The following is a 21817-nucleotide window of genomic DNA, read 5'->3' on the forward strand; positions in this document are numbered from 1 at the left end:
AACATTTTCCTGCAAGCAAGAATGCGGTTAGACTGCGTGACTCTTGTTCGAGAGCGATCTGTAATAGCTGGCCGTCAGGTCGTGGCTCTTCATATTCCGCTATGGAATTTTTGCAACTCCACAAAAATGGTTGAAATAGCTCTGAGCACCATGGGACTTAACTTCTGAGGTCATCAGCCCCCAGAATTTATAACTACTTAAACCTAACTAACATAAGGACATCACACACATCCATGCCCGAGGCAGGATTCGAACCTGCGACCGCAGCGGTCGCGGAATTCCAGACTGTAGCGCCTAGACCCGCTCCGCCACCCCGGCCGGCTGCAACTCCTCGTCTAAATACTCAGGATTACCTGTCTCACGCTTTACAGTATGGTTAAGATTGCCTGCATCTTTCACAATACTAACGCTGTTATTTTCCTTCTTTACTCGCACTTTTCGTGCCCCTCCTCCTTACTATATTGATTAATATCATCGGCATTGCTGATTATCACTTATTAACTTCATCTACATCGCACAGCTACTTGTAGTGCTACAACGATGAAAATAAATATTACGACGATGTCAAACCTTATTTTCATGATTTAAAGAAGTATTCATGATATTACAAATGTAATTATAATTCTATTATTTTAATTTTTGTGCTCAGTGTATCAAGGACTTTCTAGTGCACGGAATAAATTAGCATTGTTTGTACTACGAAACTATATATGATTGTTAAGGGTTAAGCATGTAATAATTCGATGTAAGACATTTTGTGGAGTCTGAACATTGTTCTCGTACTGGTCGGTAGAGAAGGAAAAGTTCCTTAATCGATGTGAAGGTATAAAGGCTGTAAAAAGGAGAGAGAGAGAAGGTAAATACACGTTATTCAAAACAAATATCTCTAAAGTGTAACGTCTTGTGATTTCCTATAACTAAAAATTGCAAGGTCTAATCTGAGCCTGTTCCGAATAACATTTATATTATCATATATTTTCTTCGTTTGATCACGGTTGTGATTCGCATGTTTCATTTTGTTACGCGACGTGTTATGAATATTTTCATTATACGCGCAAAAGTGCACACAGCTTTAATCGAACCTGCGTCTATCGGAAACGATAACTTTTAATCAGTACAATTACGCGAATACCGTCTAAATCGCAACCGTGATCGCAAAAGTGTTTCCTGGACCAAATAATTCTTATAAAATGTGTATTCTCCAAAGCGAGCAGCATTGCACTATCGCTGGCTCGTAACAATCGAAAGAGTAAAAACAGTGCTTAAATAAAATTGCCACCTTTTAATAATTATTATTATCCCATTAAATAAATAAATAGCAATTCAGTGGCTATCCAATCAATAAACAGAGAGGGCAATTCAGTGGCAACCTATTGACAGGACTAGCTTATATGTGTGTGCTAATGTGTGTTTTTTCTATTTGTTTCATGCTGTAATGAGCGGAAATCTACGACGACCTTAAGCACGATAATTTTGCTGTACCATTCCATCCCAGAGGCAACAGAACGAAACAGTGCATAAGGTAGGCACAATAACTTCTTCAACCATGTGCTGTATCTTACTTATAAAAATTATAAAAAAAAGGAAACAAAAAAAAAACTTGCATTTTGTGAGTGTGTCCTCTTAGGAAGCTATAAGAGTCAATTATATTTAAATAACTACGAGAAGGATCATTGAAATACAGCATCAAGTGTTTTCAGTAGAGGTTAACTGAACGAGATTGGAACTGAATTTTAATCAAACGAAAGTGAACATTTATAGTACTGATTCCAATCTGGTGCAGTGTAGTAATTATTTTATGTTTTGTGTGACGGAATAATTGACGTGTTGCGTGTGACGTTTTCCCGATTAGACTTGCACCCAAACAATTGCAAACATGGTGAAAACAGTGCGACGTGTAAGAAAAGCTACACAGCAGGAAGTAACTGTAGAACATTCAGAGGAGGAAGGAATAACTAGTGATGTAGAAATTGATAATATTTTTTCAAATCAGACAGAGTATATAGAACAGGACACTAATATTAAAGTCAGTGATCCATCTGGTGTAGAACACTCGGGCAGAATACAGACGGTAGATCAAGTGCATACTGAAACAGAACCACAAGAAACACCAGTTACAGTCGAAGTACCACCGGTAGAGCCAACACAAACAGTAATGGATCCATTTTCTCTCTTAATGATGAAAGTGGAACAAATGTTTGAATTACAGGAACAATCACAGATACAGCGTGAACAAGAAACTGCTAAACAGCTTGCAACTGAGATTAATAATAATTTAGATAAACGTATTAGCAGAGTAGATGAACGGATTAGGACCTTGGATGAACGCATCAGTCAATTAGACAAGCATACGCCGTTAAGCTTTTCACAGCTCTCAAAAGAGATAGATCAAAAGCTTGAAAACCGGTTAAAAGAACACGATCGCCAGCTGCGACAGCAAATCGATGCCCTGTTGTCTGCTATACAGAATAACATTTCAAGTATGCAACAAACATACCATGACTTACCACAGAATGTAAAGCAAGTAACCCAGGATGTGGACAAATTACAACAAACACACACTTCTTTGGAAGCAGAAATACGCAACATAAGCACACGTATAGAAAACCTTACGGTTAATAATCAAAACGTAATAGAACAAAAATGCAAAGAACAAGAAGAACGCGTTGTGACCACATTCAACACATGGCTAAATGACAAAGTTAAACAAATTAGCAATGTTACACAGAAGGAACTACCTGTGATGCTACAACGAGCAGGAACACAACTGATACATGAAAACAACACAAAGATTCATAAACTCCAGACTGAATTACAAAACGTACAGAAAGTGCTTAATGAAACACGTATGCAAACATCTCACAACAGTTCACCGGAGTGTGTTAGTATCACAGAAACACGCCCTGATCATTATGAAACGCCTTTAACTGAAAGTAGGGGCAGACGGGCAATAACTTCAAATCCAACACGTGGAGTAACATCCGTTTATCAAGACCATACACAATCATTGGTGATTAAGGATGCTTTAGTGAAGAATTCACAGTTTCAGAAGTTTACCAATGATAAGAACGGACCCCATCCGATTGTGTTTATCAAAGGGATCCGCGGAATAATGCTACAAAGTTGGAACGAAAGGGAGAAAATTGTCTTTACCATTACCCATATTCAAGGTGAGCCAGCGTTGTTCACGACACAGAAAGCTGAACAATGCAGCTCCTTCGATGAATTTGAACAAGCTTTTCTAAACAAGTATTGGTCGCGTGGGGTACAAGAACGATTAAGAAAAGAAGTTTATAGTCCTGAGTCATTTAATAGAAAAGGCGGTACTTTGCGGAAATATTTCGAAACGTATCTGGACAAAGTGAAATATTTATCCACACCAATTCCTGAGTGTGATGTTTTAAAGATATTAAAGGAGAAGTTACCGCGTGATCTAAAGGAGAAATTGTTTCACATTTCTGAAGACAACGTGGAACATTTTCTATCTGTACTGGACTCTTTAGATTTGGTTATCGAAGAGGACAGACACCATTATGGGAATAATTCGTCGAATAATGGTAATGGTAATGGCAACAGGCGAAACCACAAGAACAATAGTAATAGAAACACCTACTATGGGAATCAAAATCATTGGAAAAGTCCGAATTATTCAGGCTGGCAGAACCACAATATGAACACAAATGAACGGTACGGTAATGAACCGAATCACAATTATCATCCACAGAACAATAGTGGACAAAACAATAACGGAAACTTTTCAAAGAAACGGAAACGTGATTTTAGAGCTAACGCCAATTACAATAACGGTATTTTTTCAAATAATCAGCAAAACATGCAACCACCACATAACTGGTCAACACAGAATTATGCACAATAGCAACAACAGCAGCCTAGGCCACCGCAATATTACAACAATCATGTACAACCTCCGTACAATACAAATATGTCAAATAACATGCACCAGCGTATGAATGCGCAGCCATGGCAACCACCGAATCAAAATATCAAAATCATTGAGGTAAGTGAACTGCAACCATCAACCAGTACCAGTCAGTCAAACTAGATGCGACGACATTCTACTGACGTGTGTCAGTCGCAGGGTGTCTAGGGGGCACTTGCATGAATGATGTTAGTAATAACGAGCAACCAAGCGTGCAGACAACCAGCTGTAGTAACAATGAGAATGTGTGTCGCATAGAATCAGCAGCGATCGGGTCGAACGACGCAAAAGATGCAGTGTCTAGGGATAATTCTGTTCATGTTGCTCAGCAACGTAGTTCAATTATGCAGATGTTAAGATATAATGACTGAGTCGATATACGAGAGGAATTATGTCAAGATTTTCGGAAGGAGTGTAATTTGTTTGAACGGGAAGTTGTACAAGCAGCTATAGTTCGTGATATTTGTGGTATTCAAACTACGGTGATTTTAGATACTGGAGCATCTGTTTCTGTGCTGAATGAATCGTTCTTTCTTCACTTAAAGAAGATTAGAAAGATTCCGGTTTTTCCAGTCACTAATTGTCGAGTTACAGGAGCCATTAGTCAGAAAGCCCAATTAGTTCGGCAACAGACACGGATTTGTATTAATTTTGGAATGGGAGCCAAAGAGTGCACCTTCCTTATTGTAAAGAATTTAGCCGTGAACTGTCTCCTCGGATTAGATATTTTGCGAGAGACGTAAACTATAATCGATCTCGCAAAGGGTGAATGCAGCATGTGTTTCGGTGGCACGAGAGTCAGGTTAGACTTGGTAAAGACCAAAGAATTGCATGGCAAATATTGTCAAATTTTAAAGATAGAACCGATTCGCGCACATTTATGGCGGCTTCAAGATAGTTTAAATTGCAGTACATTCCCGGTCATGGAAGATGTGAAGGACGAGGAGAATATCCACCTCTCTGAAATAGTAGAAAAAGTACAACAATCCTCTGGTCTTGACAGTCTGCAACAGAAGCAATTATTAGACACACTTACTAATTATCGTAAAGTATTTTTGAAAAAGCCTGGACTAAATAAAGGTTACGTGTACGACATGCAAGTGTTTCCCCATGAAATTTACTGTCATCAAACGTACTCAATACCCAGTGCGAAAAGGGAAGCGGTAACAAAAGAAATTAGACGAATGCTGGAATGGGGAATTATTGAGACCTCGTTATCACCATATAGCAACCCACTTCCAAAACTAAATACCGAACCGGAAGACTGGGAGGACAAAGTTAACCAAGCATTGGTCACACTATACGAGAATGCACAGAAACGGCAAGAATCACACAACCGGAGACTACAGAATACTCAACAATTTACGTGGGAGATATGGTGTTAGTAAGGAATTATCCGAAGTCGTCATTATTAAAGAGAAAAATGAAGAAGTAGTTTCCGTTATATTCAGCACCATTTGCGATCTTAGGTACACCACATAAAAACAGTTATTTCTTGGTCCATCCAAACTCAAATGGACAGAAAGGACTATACAATCACAAAGAGTTGAAAAGATATGTACCTTAAGCACAGTAGATGACATTTTACGTGTGTCGTAATGAGGTGAAGTCAAACATCAAAGACTCAAGTACTGTGCGAGTAGGCTAAGTGACAATTATTAATTAATGGACTAGTGTATAAGTATTTCATGGACGCACTGCGATGTGGCGTGTGGGAGAATAGGAACATACAACATTGGAAGCATCAGTACTGCTTGGAGGAAGAGACTCTTAGAATACCAATTAGTTGTAAGAAAATTCCAGCTCCAGTTCGACGGAGAAGAGGACGCCGAGCTGCAGCAAGGGGAAGAAGAATTGCTTCAAGAAGATTCCACCCTAAGACACTTAATCAAATATAAAACAAACTTGTTGAGATTTAGTAAACTTTCAGGAACTTATGCGTGTGAAACTACGAACAGTGAACAGAACTGCATATTTCACACAACAGTAGGATGTAGTGACTTTAGAAAATAAACGTTTTATTTTGTTCATTGTTAACTATTTTGAACTCACTAGGGTGAGCAGGTTATGTTCTTTTTTTTTCTTTCAGACTGTGTACAGGATACACTTACAACATGTAAAGTTTACGCAAGTTACGTATAGGTTTAACAAATTTTCCACCGTAAGTTAGTGCTCGGATTTGCATGAGCTATAAACCAGGTCGAACAAGATGTTGTCCATGGCTGAACAGGTCATTACACAGACAAACATATGCAGACTTGTGTTTATCACTGCACAGTTCTTTGTAAGTCCAGGAGCACCATTTCGAGAAAATATATGACTTAGGATTTGCTTTTATATTGTAGAGACTACAATTATGTACTTCATTTGATATGTACAATCATTCAATTATTTATCATTATGTAACTAGACTGTGTAAAGACATTCTTATGGGTAGCATAAGGACTTTACCTTGTCAGACTTGATCACTCTGATCAAGCGACTACGTGGTGGAGTGAACATGTCACAGATGACCTATGAACAAAGACTTCCTGTGAACATTATCCTCTGCGCGTACGAACTTTATTTCACTGGCGAAAGAGTGGAATTTAACACAAAAGTGGACGCTCAATGAGTGCGTTGTGTTACCATGATTTCGTTTTCAAATTTTGTGCTACGAGTGTTTAGTAATGCCAGGTATTCAGAGTGTTATTGCGACCACATGCGTGGACGTAACATTCCAGGCAAACTAAAACTCAAGAGCAAGTGTTTTTATCGATCAGTCAGCAACAGTGGTGAGTCGTAACAGTGTTGGGAACTGCTACTAACTATATTATTAAACCCGCTGCAGAACTGTATCAATGTTGGAACGTAATTACATGAACCTTTAATTGCAGATAGTCATTTACGTTGGAAGGACGAATAGACTTGCATCATGATAAAGAAACTCACAAACAGTCGAACACCTCACAAAAAAAAAAAAAAAAACCACATTCTTCTTGTTGAGTGAAAGAGTTCGTGAAATATGATGAAATTTAGATGTTAATTTAAGGAACTGATACTACTGTTTGAATTTCATGTGACTGTATGCTGGGATGCTGAGCACACGTGTCGGTGAGGGCAGCATACTGCAGCGACATCATCCGTCATCCCTTGCCGCACCCTGCCACGTCATCGCAGACTTACCTGATGGGGCGAGACATCGGTGTTGCAGTACACCAAGTCGCCAGCCGTCGTCACCAGCAGCACTATCACGAAACTGTACCGTTTATTAAATGTCATACAAAGTGAATATTCAAATGTTTAAAATTAAAAAAAGAGGGTATGGAAGATGTGCTAGCTCAGCCGTGGTATTTTTTTTTCGGGGTTTTTCCCATTGGCCTTTGCCCGAATCGGGGAGTGTAACTCAAAATCCCTGAGACTTAAAAGTAAACAAAGCACATGCTTCCAAGTGAAAGAACACCGTGAACTTTAAACAGAACAGACAAGGAAAATAAGCCTGCTTGGATGTTCAGTCAAACAAGTGTGACTGTACATCCAAAGGGGGCAATGTAGTGCTACAACGATGAAAATTAATATTACGACGATGTCAAACCTTATTTTCATGATTTAAAGAAGTATTCATGATATTAAAAATGTAATTATAATTTTATTATTTTAATTTTTGTGCTCAGTGTATCAAGGACTTTCTAGTGCACGGAATAAATTAGCATTGTTTGTACTACGAAACTATATATGATTGTTAAGGGTTAAGCATGTAATAATTCGATGTAAGACATTTTGTGGAGTCTGAATTTTGTTCTCGTACTGGTCGGTAGAGAAGGAAAAGTTCCTTAATCGATGTGAAGGTATAAAGGCTGTATAAAGGAGAGAGAGAGAGAAGGTAAATACACGTTATTCAAAACAAATATCTCTAAAGTGTAACGTCTTGTGATATCCTATAACTAAAACTGGCAAGGTCTAATCTGAGCCTGTCCCGAATAACAGCGAAGAACATTTATAGTATCATATATTTTCTTCGTTTGATCACGGTTGTGATTCGCATGTTTCCTTTTGTTACGCGACGTGTTATGAATATTTTCATTATACGCGCAAAAGTGTACACAGCTTTAATCGAACCAGCGTCTTTCGGAAACGATAACTTTTAATCAGTACAATTACGCGAATACCGTCTAAATCGCAACCGTGATCGCAAAAGTGTTTCCTGGACCAAGTAATTCTTATAAAATGTGTATTCTCCAAAGCGAGCAGCATTGCACTAGATCTGACTCGCAACAATCGAAAGAGTAAAATAGTACTTAAATAAAATTGCCACCTTTTAATAATTATTATTATCCCATTAAATAAATAAATAGCAATTCAGTGGCTATCCAATCAATAAACAGAGAGGGCAATTCAAACTCTCTCAGGTCGTTCGCCCGCTTCGTTTCACACACGTCATAATTACCATTACTCTTAATTATCTTCGCACTGAAACTCATTTTTCTATTTCTTTTCCATTGTCTAACTCATCATACATTTTACTGAATGGCATTAGTTATTCCTTCTCCTTGCCTGCTGATTCACCTCCTTAACAACGACAACACGCTTCTTCGGGACCGAACACTTTTCCATTATCGACGACGCCGTACTACTCGTATGTGCCGGACCCTATGTCGCTTGGATAACACCTCTCATTTCATTCACTACCGCATTTTATTTACTTTTTCCACAAATTAATTACCGTTGCATTGATATTTTACCTTAATTTTCCGCACAGTACCGTTAACATTCTCTTTCCTGACATCTGGTCTTCTACGCACTCGCGTTTTTTAAACAATTTCTCGCAGTACGGTTTCGTGTTGGTTTCTTTGTCTGGCCGGTATAGAGAAGCTTGCATGAATTCATACAATACTTCGTGGTTTGTATCTACAGACCAGTATTTATCTTCAAGATTTTTTAAAAAGTCGTGTAAAGTCCGTCAACAGTTGTATCGTGGACTACTCAGTTACTCGCTCCCCCCGATTAATTTTATTAGCGCAATTCTAATTCGATCCCCTTCAGATAATGTTGAAGGGATTATTTTCCCGCATACGTCCATAAAAATAACAGGATAGACTCCGCCTTCTGGGAAGAACTTCTCCATTTCGAAATCTTCTTAATTAGGGTAAGCTCCTCAAACTGTAGATCCAGCAGCCAAATTTTTCACACACTCTAGCTTTTGATTTTTTTCTTTGATTTTATTAGTTTCAGATCTCCAACTCTTTATTTCTTTATTTAAAATTCCACCAGTTTGTTCTTCACGCTGACTTCTACTGTCTGAGTTTTACCCTGTACATCAGTGTTATTAGCAGACACGATTTCTTGTAATTTGGTGTCTGTCTCGTTTTGAATTTTCACGATCTTTCTCTTCAAAGCTTTTACAGCCTGATCTAGTTTGCTACGAATTTTTTCCTGCTCATCATTTACTATTTTAATTTCCTGGTCTACTTTCGTCTTTAAATCCCCACGGACAGATTCATAATCTTCAGTTATTTTACTGCTAACTGCATCACAGTTCTCCTCTTTGCTTTTTGGTTTCATCGCTTACCGACTTCTTTAAAGCTTCCATTTTACAGTCGAATTTATCACCTAGCGAATTTATTTTCTTAGTTACTTTATCTTCCATTTGTTCGTCCAGAGATTTCAGCTGTTCAGCAACTTTGGTATCCAACGAACTCATTTTACTTCCCAATGTCTGACTTGACGAAGGTATTTCATTTTCCAGATCGTTATTCATCGTTAATATCATCTGTTTCATCTACGGCCTATGGTGCATCACAGTTGCCTCGGTGCCGGCTTTGGTTAGCGCCATTTTGCACTCACGGTATACTTTAACCACGGCGACACGCGAACAGTTTACAAACTAAGCATTTCGGAAATGGTTCTACACTTGCTCCGGAAGTCAATGATCGTGCCCTTTCTGTATGTCGGTCAAATTGCACCGTTTCCGCATGACAACAGCTGCACTGTTTTCCGCGTCCCCCAACGCGCTTTATACACCCTCCACTGCTAGTGCTGCCACCTGCTGTCTGTCAATAGTTGTTGCACTCTGACGTCGAAAATAGGCGGGAGCCACATTAATGTTGCTGGACCATCTACTTTAGGTCGCCTCACACAGAAAAAAAAGAACAAAGAGCCACTCACTTACGTCTCGTACTTTTGGTCACTTTGCAAGAAGTGGATAAACTTAAGTGATGAAAAAAATTTGAGATTCTCAGGTTTTTGAGCACATGACCTGTCTGAAATACTCTGTTTCATTCAGAACTGTATACGTCGCATTTGCTTCATTTATGTACTTCAGCAGTGAAATATGTCTGAAAAAACCTGAACAAATATCTTCATAAGATTTTGTAGTGGTGCGAACATTAGTAACTTGTTTCGAATGTTCAGGAATGTGAACTGTACGGTTCACAGAACGCAGAAAAGCAGTCTCCTATCATTACGGTGTCAATGAATCTTAACTGGAATCAGTCAATCCGTACATACATACAAGATCCTCCTCTATGCTGTGAAGGCGCATGTCATGTCGACCGGCCGCCGGCCGTGTAATTCTCTCACTTGTGGTGTCATGCGGAAGCGGTATGGTGGTAAATGCGGTCAACTCATTTTGTCCCAGCCGTTTTTCAGTAAAGTAGCTGCTCAATTGGCATCGCGAGGCTGAGTGAACCATACCAGTTCTCCCACCAAGAAAAAATCCTACTCAGTCCTGGAAATCGAACCCGGTCCTTTGCATAGCAGGCAGCTACACTGACCACTCAGCTAGAGATTCGGGCCGTAAAGTTATACAGGATCGTCCAAATAAACCTGGCCCAAACATATCTCATGATATAGGCAACAAAGCTTACATCATCAACCCTGGGTGCAGATGATGTATACTGGGTCTCCAGTATTTAGGTGCATTTAATATTTTCCACGCCAGTTTTATTGTGCCCACCCTTTGTCTGAGGTATTAAATTTTAGTGATAAGGAATGGAGTGCAGGCTATGGCGTAGGTAAGGCAGGTAAGAGACTTCATTTCATTAGCATATTGGTGGGAAAATGCAAATCAACATGGTGATTGCTTACAAATAACTTACATGTCACATGTTACAACATAGTCCAAGTGTGTGGGAGCCTTACTATACGGAGGTAAAAGGAGGCAATGAAAGCATACAAAGAGGGGCAGCAGGAATGGCCGCAGGTTTGTCTGATTCACAGAATTGTCGCGGAGATGTTGAGAAGTCCGACTTAGCAGACTCATTACTATAGGCGCCAGTTATCCTGAGAAAGATGATAACGCTTCAAGCACATATATTAAGGGAAGAATTCCGAGATTTACTTGATCTCCTATGTATTGCTCCTATAACAATTATGAGAAGTTAACTAATTGCAGTATGCATGGAGGCATTTAAGAAGGTATTATTTCTGCGTTGCGTACACGCTTGGAATGGGCAGAAATCCTTACACAAAGAGCCATGCAAGGTAACCTCATCCAAGCATTTCCAGATGGTTTGCGGAGTATGTACGTAGTTGTCGATTTAGATATTTTGCCCCCACTCGCTCCTTATCAGCGTAATGGTCAAATATTTTACGTGCTGCAGGCGCCACAAATCTAACTGGACTGCCTTACCGATTCAGACAACCGCTTCCTAGTAGAACCAGCATCAATAATTCTTCAAATTATAATGTAACGAAATCTGACACTATCATTGTGCGTGCCAACGCACAGTAAACATGGAAGGATAACCTTTAATATCCTTGCGTTTCGAAATGAAGCTCTGGGAGAGACAAGAGATGTCCGACAGAAAAAAAGACATCCTCTCACGTGGGGTTAACACAATACACACTCGAACGCTATCATGAGCTCTTACCATCTGAAATAGGGACTCATTTGACCAGGACACGGTTTTCCAACGGTCTAGGCTCCAATCGATATGGTCACAAGCCCAGGAGAGGCGCTGTAGGCGATGTCGTGCTGTTAGAAAAGGTACTCGCATCGGTCGTCTGCTGGCATTGCTCATTAAGGCGAGATTTCACCGCAATGTCTTAACGGATACTTTCGTCGTACGTCCCACATTGTTATCTGAGGTTTTTTCACGCGGTTGGGTTGGTTGGGTTGTTTGGGGGAAGAGACCAAACAGTGAGGTCATCGGTCTCATTGGATTAGGGAAGGATGGGGAAGGAAGTCGGCCGTGCCCTTTCAAACGAACCATCCCAGCATTTGCCTGGAGCGATTTAGGGAAATCACGGAAAACCTAAATCAGGATGGCCGGACGCGGGATTGAACCGTCGTCCTCCCGAATTTCACGCAGTGCTCTTCATGTTAGCATGGAAAGACTCTGGGCAAAAGCCTCTGCTCTCGGCCCTTAATTGAAGGCCGTCGGCCAATATTTAATTCCCTAACGGTTTCCAAGATGCAACTGGCTCCACTTACTATTCAATGTTCAAAGTCTTAATTTCCGAAATGCGGTCATAATTGTGGTGTCACCACCAGACATCACACTTGCTAGGTGGTAGCCTTTAAATCGGCCACGGTCGGTTAGTATACGTCGGACCCGTGTGTCGGCACTATCAGTGATTGCAGACCGACCGCCGCCACACGGCAGGTCTAGTCTAGAGAGACTCCCTAGCATTCGCCCCAGTTGTACAGCCGACTTTGCTAGAGATGGTTTTATTGACTACATATGCTCTCATTTGCAGGGACGACAGTTTAGCATAGCCTTCAGCTACGTCATTTGCTACGTCCTAGCAAGGCGCCACATTCATCTTCAAGAATGTATCCTGAACAGATAATATTGTGAATCATGTACCGTCAAGAGCGACGTTCATCATTAATGGATTAAAGTTAAGTATCAAACTAATTACGTCCGCTTTCTGAATTCTCATTCCTTATCATGTTCCAGACCTCACGTCAGTATAGTAGTTCTCTCCTCACGCCAGCCTGCGTGAGCTAAAACGCGTGCATTTCGGCCTCCTCCAGTAACACGGTGTTGGTTCTTCTGCCAACACAACAATAATCAGGTAGGTACCTTTTCACATGAAAAACCTGAGCACAAATGACAGCTCTGCCAATGTGCTGCTCTTTTATATCTTGTTTACGCGATACTATCGCGATCTGTAGATGTACATATCGCTAGCCCGTGTCCCGTCAATGTACAGTAAGTACTCATTTGTGGTTAACAGAATATTGACAGCACTCATTTAGGTTAACATTTGAAACGACATGATTTCATATGCTTCAGTGTATGATCAAGTGAAGAGAGTTGTAGAATGACGTTTTTATTCACATACAATTTTTAAGAAACTCGACATTGTTCTGGCAGCAAAGAGGAAGAGCCCCCTCCTCCTTCTGCTCCTCCTGTGTGTGCCCTAAGGGGGATCGTGATTTCGAGTTCAGCCTCCACATCTCCGTCATCGCCGCTGCATCGGCGCCGACGTCTCCTGCACGAGCGGCGGCGTCTGCGGCGGGAGCAGCTGCGCCGCCGACTGCGTCTGCGCGACCTGTGTAGTGTCAAGACGTCGGTCATTCTGAGCCCACCAGCGTGGCACACTTCCCGCCCATTTTCCTACTTTTGTTTTAGATTGTAGTGGGCTCACAAGGCTTGCGGGTGAGGTAGGTGGAAAGACGAAACCTTTGACGAGTTCAGAGAGTAATGATGGTGATTGTGAAAGTGTTAAGATTTATGGCAGTCAACAACGTGCTTATGAGCGCCCTTGCTATGTACCAACCCAGTCCAGTGCCTGCACTGCAGCTTGTCGGAGACCCAGTACATATGCAGAGCGACGTTGTACAAATCACACGAGGAGAAACCCTGCGTCATTATTTTCCGGGATGTAGGGATGTATGGTCGTGGTCTGTGAAACGTCTCCATTCGTGGTGTTACGTTCACAGCTGCGTGTACCATCTTCAGAGGCGCTCCAGAACCCACTCACCAGGAGCAAGCGGGTGCCAGGTTGCGATTCATTGGGAGAGTCCTCAGAAAATGTAGTCCATCAACAAAGGAGGTGGCTTACAAAACATTCGTTCGACCTATACTTGAATATTGCTCATCAGTGTGGGATCCGTACCAGGTAGGGTTGACAGAGGAGATAGAGAAGATCCAAAGAAGAGTGGCGCGTTTCGTCACAGGGTTATTTGGTAAGCGTGATAGCGTTACGGAGATGTGTAGCAAACTCAAGTGGCAGATTCTGGAAGAGAGGCGCTCTGCATCGCGGTGTAGCTTGCTGTCCAGGTTTCGATAGGGTGCGTTTCTGGATGAGGTATCGAATATATTGCTTCCCCTACTTATAGCTCCCGAGGAGATCACGAATGTAAAATTAGAGAGATTCGTGCGCGCACGCAGGCTTTCCGGCAGTCGTTCTTCCCGCGAACCATACGCGACTGGAACAGGAAAGGGAGGTAATGACAGTGGCACGTACAGTGACCTCCGCCACACACCGTTGGGTGGCTTGCGGAGTATAAATGTAGATGTAGATGTGGAGCACCTCTTGAAGATATCCGCCACGGTTCAGGACGAAATGTCAGGAACGAAACACTTATTTGGACCACGACCATACAGCCCGAAAGATTCACAACCGGTCGTGAAAGCATTCATTGTATGCGGTGAAACTAAGAGGTGTAAAACATCATTCATGAAGCGACTCATGAGCCAGCTGCACCTCCAGCAGTGTACGGTTACTTTTTCTGTCGAGTAGCTCACCTGCGTCTGCGAGAGCGGCGCCTCCTGGGTCGGCAGTTCCGCCGCCTCCGCCCGCAGGATCTGCGTCGCCTGGCCGGCCGCTTCCGACAGCAGATCTCCCGCCAGCCCGAGGAGCGCGCCCCCGGCCTGTAGCGGCCGCCGCGGCACGACAGCGCGCCAGTCTCCACGCCTTTCTTCAAAGCCGCCACCAGGCGCGCCTTGTCCACCTGTCCGGGGGATACACTCTCCTGATTCCAGAAGCCGCAGACAGGTCCGAGGACATCGGAACTACTGTGTGGTAAGCACGAATCGGCACGTTACCTCTCCATCTGATGACGCATCGGTGTTGAGAATGTTGAAGATCTGTTTAGCGGAGCAGCCGCTCGCGTCTCCCGACTCCCTGACGGCGTTCAGCACTCGCGTCAGCAGGCGGCGGCGGCGGCCGCCCGAAGGTGAAGGCTGGTCCCCTGCGGCGGGGCCAGACATCGCTGAGTCCACAGAAGGCCTCGCAGCTGACGATCACGGGTACGGACTGAATTTGTCTGGATGTGTGCGACCCCACCGAGCTTCCAGGTGGTAATGAACGACTGTCACCTAGCAACGGCCAAACTTTCCATCTATGGATTTCTGACAGTGGTAGGTAGCGGTTTCCATAGAAACGTTGCTACGCCGAAATACCTTTTAGTCGTTACACATCTACACACACAGGTTTTCCATATACTCTGATGAGCCAAAACATTATTTCCAGCTGCTTATTAGCTTGTTTGTCCGTTCTTGGAAGGAAATACCGGGTGATCAAAATGTCAGTATAAATTTGAAAACTTAATAAACCGCGGAATAATGTAGATAGAGAGGTAAAAATTGACACACATGCTTGGAATGACATGGGATTACATTAGAACAAAAAAAAAAAACAATGTTCACAAAATATCCGACAGATGGCGCCGGACAGCAAAACGTCAGTGACTGCGCATGACAATCGTGTATAAAAGGAGCTGTAATGAGAGAGAGAATCAGATGCGCCAGCAGTCGCAGCATGTTGACGTTACTTGAAAAGGCGCTTTTAGTGAAGCTGTATTATCAGAATGGGGAATGTGCTAGTTCAGCGTTACGATCCTATCGCCATAGGAAGGGGATTCGAACGGGTAAAGGTCCCTTGACAAATGCAGCTGTGGCGAGAATGATTTCTAAGTTCGAAGCCACAGGTTGTTTAGACGATAGACCCCGTAGTGGCCGACCGAGACAAGGTGTAATGCTGCTGAGATAGTTCAGGAAGAAATGGAGACTGTAGCGGGTTCGTCTACGCACAGGGAAGTCACCGCTCGTGCAGTCGCACGTCGCACCGGCATTCCATACACTACTGTTTGGTTGGCACTTAGGCGTACCCTCCGATGCTATCCGTACAAAATCCATCGGCATCATGAACTGTTACCTGGTGATTTAGTGAAGCGGAGGGCACTTGCGGTGTGGGCGTTCAAAAGGTGGCGGAAGATGACGATTGGTTGAGTAACGTGTTGTGGACCGACGAAGCTCATTTCACGCTCCGAGGGTCTGTCAACGCCCACAACTGCCGAATTTTGGCTACCGAAAATCCTAGGACTGTCGTGGAAACTCCATTGCACGACGAGAAAGTCACGGTATGGTTTGAATTTATCACATCTACCGTTATCGGGCCATCGAGGAAATGCGTGATTCTGGTTTTGCAACTGATACCGTGGCGGGTGAGAGGTACGCCGACATGTTACAGAATCGCATCATCTCCAGCCTGGCTGATAAACACCTGCTGGAACGTACGATGTTTATGCAGGATGGCACTCCACCCCTTATTGCTAGACGCGTGAAAGATCTCTTGCGCGCGTCGTTTGGTGATGATCGTGTGCTCAGCCGCCACTTCCGTCATGCTTGGCCTCCCAGGTGCCCAGACCTCAGTCCGTGCGATTATTGGCTTTGGGGTTACCTGAAGTCGCAAGTGTATCGTGATCGACCGACATATCTAGGGATGCTGAAACACAACATCCGACGCCAATGCCTCACCATAACTCCGGACATGCTTTACAGTGCTGTTCACAACCTTATTCCTCTACTACAGCTATGTTGAGGAATGATGGTAGACATTTTGATCATTTCCTGTAAAGAACACCATCTTTGCTTTGTCTTACTTTGTTATGCTAATTATTGCTATTCTGATCAGATGAATCGCCATCAGTCGGACATTTTTTGAACTTTTGTATTTTTTTGGTTCTAATAAAACCCCTTGTCATTCCAAGCATGAGTGTCAATTCGTACCTCTCTATCTACATTATTCCGTGATTTATTCGGTTTTCAAATTTATACCGACTTTTTGATCACCCTGTACATCACATATTCTGCATATCACGAATCCGACATTTTGTTGGTAGGTTCGTTGAGGTATGTGGCGTTAGATGTCTACGCACAGGTCATCTAATTCGAGTAAATAAAGGGCCACTGATCTGCGTACACGATCGTGGAGCCCAATAGCAAACCAGACGGACTCCATAGGATTTACGTCAGGCGAATTTGGTCGCTGAGACATCAACGTTTGTTCACTATGACGCTCCTCAAACCATTGTAGCACGGTTCTGGCTTCGTGACACGGACAACTACACCAGTGAAAGATGACATCGCCATCGGCGAAGATATCAAGCATGAAGAGATGGAAGTGATACGCAGCTGTTATTGTGTCTTCGATTACTATCCCATGCAAGCGCAGGAGATCGTCTCGCATAGCATATACTGCTCCTACCAGCCTCCGTCTGCACGTTTCAAGCAGCCGCTCACCTCGGTGACGGTTTTTGTGGAGACGACCGTCATTGTGATGTAGCAAAAATGTGGTTCATTCGAGGAGCCGACATGTTTCCATTATTCGACGGTCGAGTGCCAATGGTCCCTCGCCCACTGCAATCGTTATTGACGATCAACAAGTTTGCTTGTGTGGCCATCCTCCGCAGCAAGCATACAAATACTTGTTTCGTAAATAAAACTCTTTTCCTGCTGCTAGTTACTGTGTTTATCTCATATGCGTATCGCCTTTTCCTGTTCTAAAGCATCATCAGTGGGATCTATTACGATACAGTTTTGTTAGTTTTAGGTTATTAAACAGTTCACTTCGCAATTTTCTTTGTAAAAAAGTAATTACTTACGATTTGCTATCTGCGTTTCCTCACATCTGGTCTGTAGGTCGCACTACCGCTTTTATCACTGGCATATAATCACAGTTTTGTGTTCTGGCCTTCCTCACACTGTTCACCATGTTTCTCACACTTTTTGTGGTGTACTATTGTTCTCTTGTCACTCGATACAACTATTTTGTCGTACACTTTTTCACAACGTAAATATTGCGACTCCATTACGTGTTTCATCCTCTTTGGTCTGTTTACGATCTGTTGTCAACCTAACGAAGTATACGGTCGAGACTAACTTCTGTTTATGACGTTTATACCGTGTGTGTGTATGCGTGACAGAGATAGGGGGTAGAGCCGACGAGTATTTTTTTTTAGGGGGGGGGGGATGTTGGGGTGGGGTGGGGGGGTACTAGCTGTTAGCGAGTGCTTGAAAACTTTGCTGACAGCTGATTTAACTTTTCGTTTCAATATTCTGTGGAGGGGTTCATGGATGAGTGAGTGTAAAGATGTTGTGTTCTATTATTATTATATCAATCCTTTTTGCGAACGTTATTCTGTTATTTTATCTATTAGTGTAAAGTGCTAAGCAATTCATTATTTCCATTAATAGATAAAATCTCCCCCCCCCCCCCCCCGCCCCCGAAAAAAATATTCGTCCGCTCTACCCCCTATCTCCCTCACGCGTACACACTCACGGTATAAACATCACCAATAGTAGTTAGTCTCGAACATATACTTCGTTAGGTTGGCAACAAATAGGTAAACATACCAAAGAGGATGAAACACGTAATGGAGTAGCAATATTTTTTGTAGTTGTATCGTGTGCCAAAAGAACAATAGTAAACCACAAAAAAGAGTGAGAAACATGGTGAACAATGTGAGGAAGGCCAGAACACAAAACTGTGATTATTTGCCAGTGATAAAAGTGGTAGTGCTACCTCCAGACCAGATGTGAGGAAACGCAGATCAGAAAATTGTAAGTAATTACGTTTTTACAAAAAAAAAAAAAAAAAATCGAGGCGTGAACTGTTTAATAACCTAAAACTAACAAAACTGTATCGTTATACATCTCACTTATGATGCCTTAGAACAGGAAAAGGTGGAACGCGTATGGGATAAATAAAGTAACAAGCAGCAGGAAAAGGCAGTTTTATTTACAAAACAAGTAGTTATTGACGATGTCGTTTGGTCTACATGTGAACATGTAGGAGCGGTGTGTTGTAGAGCTCTGTATTCAACAACGCTCGATGAACGGTTTGCTCCGAAACATTTGTGCGTGCACCAGCATTGTGCTCTTTCGGCAGAGATGCAATAGATCTATGCTACTTTACAGAGCAAACAAGCCTCCGAACCCCACGTTCTGTGAAGAGTCGTGGACGTCTAACCATTTAGCGGCTAGTGGTAGTTTCTCTGTCCTTCTACCTCTTTCCGTAGATGCTCACGACAGTAGCACGTGAACATTCCACCAGCTTCGGTTACGAGATACTCGTTCACACGTTTTGCATAATAATAATCTGCCCTTTGTCAAAGTCGCTAATCTCAATGGATTTCCCCATTTGTAGCCTATAACTTCGTACGACGATCCCCCGTTCTTCTTTGCTCCGCTCACATACTTTTTTTTGCGCGTCACATGCCCGCAGTGCCACCATGCGGCATCCATTGTCACGGTGGGCAGTGATTATAATGTTTTGGCTTACCAGTTTATTATGCAATCTTTAAATTGAGTGACAAAAATTTCATTTTCAAGTTTACAGTACTGTTTTTATTGCTTTTAGTGCCGATTGTCATTCCGATTATTTACTTTTGAATGCATTATGGGAACAGCAGTGATCAATGTCTTGTAAATAATTACTATTAAAAACAGTCTTGATCACGATTTATTTTATAAGGTGACCGGTTTCGACCACTACTGTGGTCATCTTCAGACCATTGAGTGGAAACCCCTTTCTGTTGGAGAAAGAGGTTTCCACTCAATGGTCTGAAGATGACCACAGTAGTGGTCGAAACCGGTCACCTTATAAAATAAATCGTGATCAAGACTGTTTTTAATAGTAATTATTCCGATTATTTGATCGATCGTTGTTCGTGTATTTCAGGATCTCAGTTGTCACGAAGCGGTTCACGAAGGAGAAATGTGTTTTCACTGTGGAAACCAATTACAGAACCGGCGAGTGCTTTGCAAAGACTGTTCGTTGACATCACGGGATCTTCGGAAGCAATAATGCTCCTACAGCATAAACAGTTCTGTGGTTGACAAAGAAATTCGACGTAAGCGGGTCCGTTGCAACCATAAAATCGCCCGTACGAAACCGCACAGTTGGTACGAAAAAATATATATATATATTGAAAGAGGAGAGTGTGGCTGTGAGCCCTCACAAGTCGCTTCAAGGTTTTTCACAACAACTGGAAATGTCAACAGCCTCTTTGCAAAGAATTATGGAAAAGGGGCTTCATATGCATCCATACAAGATTCAGTTGACGGAATATCTTAAACTCATAGACTATTTGGAACAGAGAAATTTCGGCGGGTGGCTTCTCGCAAAATAAGAAGAGGGCAACAATTTGGCACCGAGGCACATTTTCATCTGTGTGGGTTCCTTAACAGACAAAATTTCCGTATCTGGGCTCAAGAAAACGCTAGGTTGTCCCAAGAGAGTCGAATGCATCCACTCGAACCACAGTTTCATGTAGCTTGTGGGCAGGTAGTATGGTCAGCCCCTTCTTTTTCGAAGATTTCTACGGTAATGCAGAGGCAGTTAACAGTGAGCGTTGTAATAAAATGCTAGGAAACAACTTCTGGCCTGCTCTACATGAAGTGGATACACCCAGTATAAGTGGTGTGAGCAGGACGCGGCTACACGTGTCACACATACCGCGAGACAATATCCTTACTCCATGAAAAATTCCCTCTGTCTGTGATCTCACTTCATGGCGACTTGGGATGGCCTCCCAGATCTTGTGACCTTACTCCATGTGACTTCTTTTTATGGGATTACGCCAATGGGAAGTGGTTGGGAAGGGAGTGAGACAGGGTTGTAGCCTATCCCCTATGTTATCCAATCTGTATATTGAGCAAGCAGTAAAGGAAACAAAAGAAAAATTCGGAGTCGGTATTAAAATCCATGGAGAAGAAATAAAAACTTTAAGGTTCGCCGATGACATTGTAATTCTGTCAGAGACAGCGAAGGACTTGGAAGAGAAGTTGAACGCAATGGACAGTGTATTGAAAGGAGGATATAAGATGAACATCAACAAAAGCAAAACTAGGATAATGAGATGTAGTCGAGTTAACTCGGGTGATGCTGAGGCAATTAGATTAGGAAATGAGACTCTTAAAGTAGTGAAGGAGTTTTGCTATTTGGGGAGCAAAATAACTGATGATGGTCGAAGTAGAGAGGATATAAAATGTAGACTGGCAATGGCAATGAAAACGTTTCTGAACAAGAGAAATTTGTTAACTTAGAGCATGGATTGAAGTGTCAGGAAGTCGTTTCTGAAAGTATTTGTATGGAGTGTAGCCACGCATGGAAGTGAAACGTGGACGATAAATAGTTTGGACAAGAAGAGAATAGAAGCTTTCGAAATGTGGTGCTACAGAAGAATGCTGAAGATTAGATGGGTAGATCACATAACTAATGAGGAGGTATTGAACAGAATTGGGGAGAAGAGAAATTTGTGGCACAACTTGACTAGAAGAAGGGATCGGTTGGTGGGACATGTTCTGAGGCATCAATTGATCACCAATTTAGTATTGGAGGGCAGCGTGGAGGGTAAAAATCGTAGAGGGAGACCAAGAGATGAATACACTAAGCAGATTGTGAAGGATGTAGGCTGCATTAGGTACTGGGAGATGAAGCAGCTTGCACAGGATAGAGTAGCATGGAGAGCTGCATCAAACCAGTCTCAGGACTGAAGACTACAACAACAACAACATGCGAATTCCAAGGTCTACCAGAACAAACCACAAACAGTTTCCAAACTTAAGGAAGAAATTCGTCGTGGCGTCATCGACATCAACCGAGATGAGTGTAAGAGGGTTACCGTGAACTTCATAGAGCGAGTAACTGCCTGCCGAG

The sequence above is a fragment of the Schistocerca piceifrons genome, chromosome 2 (assembly GCF_021461385.2).
Source record: "Schistocerca piceifrons isolate TAMUIC-IGC-003096 chromosome 2, iqSchPice1.1, whole genome shotgun sequence".
Classification (NCBI taxonomy): Eukaryota; Metazoa; Arthropoda; class Insecta; order Orthoptera; family Acrididae; genus Schistocerca; species Schistocerca piceifrons.